The following is a 5,959-nucleotide window of genomic DNA, read 5'->3' as shown; positions in this document are numbered from 1 at the left end:
ATATACAACGGGCTTCTTCCAGTTTCCGTCTACCAAATCCACTCACTAGGCTTTGGTCAGTCCGAGGCTGTAGCAGAAGACACTTGCCCAAGGTTTCACGCAGTGGGACTGAACCCAGAACCATGTGGTTGGTAAGCAAGCTACTTACCACACAGCCACTCCTGCGACTATATGTGAAATTGTTAACATTCTCCTTTTTTATCTCTTTTTGACAACTGTCGATATTACTCACAAATCAATCCTCACTGGATGGAGGCAGATAATCAACAAAGCGGGTCAAGGTAATGGTGTAGTGTGCGATTTGGCACAATCAAGTAATTGGAATCATTTTATTCTGAGGATTCTGTGATTCGTATCTGGACATGTTTAGCAACAAGATGATGCCTCACGAGCATTCACTTCGAAGGGGAAATCCTGTTTGGTTTCAATAGGATGGGGCTCCACCCCATTATGGATTACAGATTCGTGATTTTCTGAATGAATATTTTCCAAGATGGGTCAGGCATCACGGGCCAATTGAATGGGCACCACGGTCACCAAATTTAACTCCCATGGACTTTTCTACTGGGGCTACATTAAATCCTTTGTGTATTCTGAAAAGATTCGTGACTAAGGACATCTTCTTCAAAGAATTGTTGAAGCCTGTAAACATGTCAACGGCAATGAAGAGCTATTTGAGAGGGGCCATTGCAATTTCATATTCCTTATGAACACTTGTTTAGAGCTACATGGACAACACTTTGAATATTTGTAATGAATTACCTACTCCATTGCTAATAAAGCATACTTGATATCTCCCATGGCGCGTGATTTTGTGACCACCTTGTGTACAGTGAACATTAAAATCTAGCTTAGAAACAAATTCGAAGTGATGGAAGGAAAAAAGGAGATATCAGTAAATGACTCGTTATGATTTTTGTATATTCGTCGGTTACTGCATAATTGATGTCCATGCGATTGTAAACAAATGTCTCACTATTAACAGCTATGAATTGCATGAACTATAATATTTCATGAGATCATGAAGTCACTCAAGTCATTTTCTATAAAAAAATAGTATCAAGGGAATAAAATGGGTGTAGGCATGGATGTGTGATTAAGCAGTTTGCTTTACAATTACATAGTTCCGCTTCGATCCCAGTACGCGGCACCTTGGATGTATATATATATGTTACAAGAGGATCGGATCAACCAGAGGGTTGTGTGAGAAATTTGTTAGACATAAATTGTAAGAGGACCCAATCCTAAAATTATGTGGTAGACGTAATCCGTGGCCCTGTTTAATACCACCATACTTCTCTCTGGGGAAGTATTGTATTACAAGCTTTCAGGCAATTCTACAGATTGATAATGACTTTTACTCATCATTCTTAGTGGGCTTGTCAAACAGTTGTAGTCGTGTCCAACTTCACATGACTAAGAATTACGTTTGTTGTAACAAGGAAGGTATCTGGCTGCAACAACTGAATAAAGGGAAATAAAATAGGTATAACAACTTAACTTACCTTGTGTAAAGTTTGTAATTAAAAACATTTCCGATGTAAGATTCTTGTACCCATTATTGATCTCCGTTACCTCGTTGCTGCTGCATGCTTGTTCTAACAACAACAATAACAATAATAATTATTATTATTTCATTTATTGGCCACTAAGGCCGACATATAGGGGACAATACAGTAGACGAGGACAGTGGGGTTTCTACACAAAACAACGAGCAAACAGTTAAAACAATAACAATAAACATTAAACAAAAAAAATATAACAATGAGATTTTCCCCCAATTTAGGGGATGACTACCCAGGGTTAGCTCAGTAACCAAACCAATCCTGAACCATCCGACGCTTCGAGGGTGCTCGGGAAGGGTAAATCTCTCCTCAAATTTACCAACCTACAAGCGCATTATTAGATAGGCCCACACACACACGGGCCATTTTCGCTACATCCACCCACCTTTCAGCAAAAGTACTGGTTGGGGGGGGGGCATCACTTCTCTCTCCAACCTCATCTTCCTTTCCAAGTGAAATTTGAAAAAGTTGATGAGGAATTGGCCGAAGAGAAAAGTGTCTGTCTTCAGTCCTTTCAATCTGGTCCACCACACAACCTTTTTCGCTACTTCTACCAGCCAGAGGAAGATTGCCTGCTCTTCCTGGCCAAAGGAAGTCGGTGGGTCACACTTCTCTATGGACTCGGCCGATAGCCGGATCCGTCCTACACGCAACAACAACTGTTCAACATAACTCCACAAGTCTGTAATGCATGGACACTGGACGAGTGCGTGCAGAACAGTTTCGTCGCTCTGTGGGTCCGTCTGGTAGAGGGCAGTGGTAGAAGGCAGTGAGTGTCTGGCAACATTCCAGATGCCAGTCACCTTGTCTGGGTCTCTTCTTGACCCACGAGTGCAGCTCAGTCAAGGTGACGAGCTGGAGAAAAGCCTGTTCGACAAACGGTGACTACACCTGTTCAACTTTTATGCAGAATATCTGGAGATGCCGCAGCCTCAGCGCATGTCTATGTATCATTAGCCCTGCATGCCTAGCCCTCCAAGTAGAAGGTGCTGGTAGCAGATGGACCACCTTACCAACGGAACCTGTCCCCTCCACAAAAATTTGAAGAAGAGGCGCTCCAACTTAGCGAGACACTAACGGTGACAAGGCACGATGGTCAGACGGTAGTAGATGACGGACGCAATATACGCATTCGCCACCTCCACCAGACCTTTCACTAACAGCTTCCTCACAGCCCATTTCTGGGTGAGACTGGCTACTCTACTCCTCACCTCGTCCCAATTCTTATCCACCTGGAAGTCTAACCTGAACCAAACCCCAAGCACCTTTACCGGTCCATCCGCCCGACCAGCGCCCAACGACGCTGTTGGACGGCATGGACTTGCCTCTCCAGGTGCCGAGCTGCAAGCCTACCGACTTTTCTGGGTTAAGTTTTGCTCCAGTCAACTTTTCATATTCCTTCAATGATGTACCGACCACCTCGATTTCTAAGGTGTTGGACACCATCAAGATGATGCCTCCCGCATAAGCCGACACAGCCCTTCCACGTACCAGTTCATATGGGATGCCCTGCAACAGCTTCAGCTTCCGTAATAAGGCTCATGAGTCAATACGTACAGAAGAAAGGAGAGAGGGTACCTTTTACAGACCGATCGGGAGATCTGAAATGGTTCCAAAAGGTAACCATTAACTTTGATTATCGCGAGATCTTTCTGTGCATTGCTGCGATCTAACCTCTTAAGATGAGGCCGAAGCCAGCTGCGTTGAGGACAGCCTCCATGTACCGATGGTCGACCCTACCGAATGCGCATGGGTATCTTTCATAGGCAATGGCATGAAGTAAAAGTTCCCTATTCTCATATAATTCATGAAGATGAAAGGAGGGTGCAATAGGAATGGAGGACTTCAAATTACTATTATAGAAAAGTACAGCTTTTAAACTTCGTTTTGAAGAGTCAATAAACAAATGCCACTCTGCAGGATCATGATTTTGTGATAAACATTTGAAAAATCTATCGATGATATGCAAAAGCAAAGCGGGCCTTCAACAGAAAAACACGTTTGTAGAACCAGATTTCTCTGTCGAAAATAAGTTATACTGACACCGTGCTCTAATAGATACTTCCCCTTCAGCCTTGATGCCAACAGTTCTTTATCTTTTGAGAGGGACAGGTCTCTGACAAGGTCATTCAGTTCAGTTTGGGAAAATTTCTGAAGTTCAATGCTATCGTCATCAGCCACGTAATCTTCCTCAGCAGCACTATCGTGACAGTCAGCGTCATGATCTGATGTTTCTATATTATCATCTGGTGGAACTGGAATTGACAGACTTCCATTGTGAAGCACAGGTCCCATTGCAGAATGCAGATTGGAATACACAATTTTGTGTTAATTATTCATAGAAAATTTTGCGATATTCACTTTGCAAAAATAACTCACTTAAATGGTCTTTCAGCTCCTTCTATATCATTGGAATGGCAAAAGGCATGGACTTATTATCATTGTTGTTGTTGTTGTTGTTGGTGTTGTTGTTGTTATTATTATTATTATTATTATTATTATTATTATTATTATTATTATTATTATTATTATTATTATCATTATTATTATAGTCACGTAAACCATTTGAGCAATCTGAGCAGATAAAATGTGGTACCCATAACTTGTCCTGATCTCCAAGAGGACAGTGAAAGTATAGCTTATAAATCTTCTTGATCTCTGGAGTTATTGTACATTTCTGAGCTTTCACAATAAATTGTCCACAAACATAACAAAAGACATCATCTTGACATCGTTAACACTGTAAAACAAGTAAGGAAATAGATACAAACGGTTATACTTATGTTGAATTTTAGATGATGAAATATTTCATCCGACCAATTATGACTGGACAATTTGAGATGTTGAAATCCCTATTTCATCAGACAAAACTTGATTGGTTAATTTAAGATGATGAAATATAGCATCTGAACTATGCAGCATTGAATAATGTAGTTTATTTTAAAGGTATGTTTCCATGATGTAAATCAAATGCATGCATACACGTCATTAATTGGAATTACTATATAATACATGAGCTAAAACCAAAAAACTTCATCTTGAAAACTGTACGTGATATCAAAAAACTAATTGTATATTTGAAATCAGTATTAAAAACTACACTGAGTACACCTTGGAGTATTCTTGAGGAAAAATACTTGTTGACCAGTGTTATGTGCAATACCGTCCCGTTTTGGAGACGGATGTGGTCCGGGATTCTTTTGAAGTTTTCAGGCTTGATCTGAAGAAGTATCTCCAGATCCTCTCTGGACCAGTTCTCTCTTGCAATTTTTGTCACCTCTATTGCGACGGCATCTGACCCTTGCTCGATTACGCATCCCAGAAGACACCACATGTCAAGTCCTGGTGGAATCCTCGGAATGCGGACATGCACTATTCTTTTTCCCATATGGGATGAGTACATAATGACTTTGCTAGTTTTGCTTCTGACTTTCAAAGCACCGAAATGGTACTGTACTGTCTGCCCCTCACTATGTACTCGGTATCATCCCTGATACATCTCAGCGCAGCTCCAATATCTGCCTGTGCTATTATTGCTGGTTTATTTGTCTCTGCTGAGATGCATTTGAAATGAACCGTTGTTTTCTCCACTGTTTCAATTGCCTCTTTTGGTTTGGTTAAGTTGGCCCAGGTTTGCTCATGCTTAATGAACTTCCAGGTTTGGGCCAACTTCTCTTTGTGAGGTATATGCTGTAACGTGGTCCCGTTTTGCCTGCTGCTGCTGCGAAGTGTTCTTGTTGCTGTTATTGGTAATATTAGTATTTTTGTTCTCGTTGGTGTTGTTGGTATTGGTTTTATTGCTGGTGTTATTGTTGCTGCTACTGCTGCTGTTGCTGTTTGTTGTTGTGGTGGTGGGGTTGTCGCCACTTGTTTTGTTGCCACCATCGCGGCTATCACTGCTGTCTTCAATTTCTTCTCCACCACTGTTATTGTTGCTTCTGCTGCCGCCGTCTGTGTTGCAATCACTGTAACTGCTGCTGGTATTGTTACCGTCTTTGTTACTGCTACGATCTATCGTAGTGTCGCAGCTTTTTATGTCTCCACCGCCACCATCATTACTGCTCCCGCCACCTCTGCCATCGAGACTCCTGTCACTACTGCTATTTTTGTTGTAACTAATTTCATAAGCTTCGCGAGCTTTCACACTGCTTAGGTTGCCAGTGTTGTTGCTGTTGTTGTTGTTGTCATCGTCGTCGTCGCAGAGAGTGAGTGATATGAGGGGGAAAGTCTTCTTCTGTGGGAGGACTGGTGGGAGAGATGGCTTCCCCCTCAGCGCTTTCATGGTTGCTTATTCTGATGATAATAGTGAAGATCACGATACATATATGATCATATATATATATATATATACGAATACACACACACACACGCACACACACACACACACACACACA

The 5,959-nt window shown here is 41.7% G+C and overlaps 1 long non-coding RNA gene across 1 annotated transcript in view; it reads right to left on the bottom strand.

The window, feature by feature from the left end:
* Nucleotides 1-1,505: 1,505 nt before the first annotated feature.
* The window catches only part of LOC106884346 (uncharacterized), a 10,139-nt gene continuing 5,685 nt past the window's right edge, over nucleotides 1,506-5,959 (bottom strand). Inside the window, exon 3 of the long non-coding RNA XR_001411234.2 lies at nucleotides 1,506-1,598. This is a non-coding gene — a long non-coding RNA (uncharacterized LOC106884346). The remainder of the gene's footprint in view (nucleotides 1,599-5,959) is intronic.

Source organism: Octopus bimaculoides, chromosome 14, assembly GCF_001194135.2.
Source record: "Octopus bimaculoides isolate UCB-OBI-ISO-001 chromosome 14, ASM119413v2, whole genome shotgun sequence".
Classification (NCBI taxonomy): Eukaryota; Metazoa; Mollusca; class Cephalopoda; order Octopoda; family Octopodidae; genus Octopus; species Octopus bimaculoides.
Note: the sequence above shows the minus strand (reverse complement) of the source record. Positions and strands in the feature narration are given on the sequence as shown.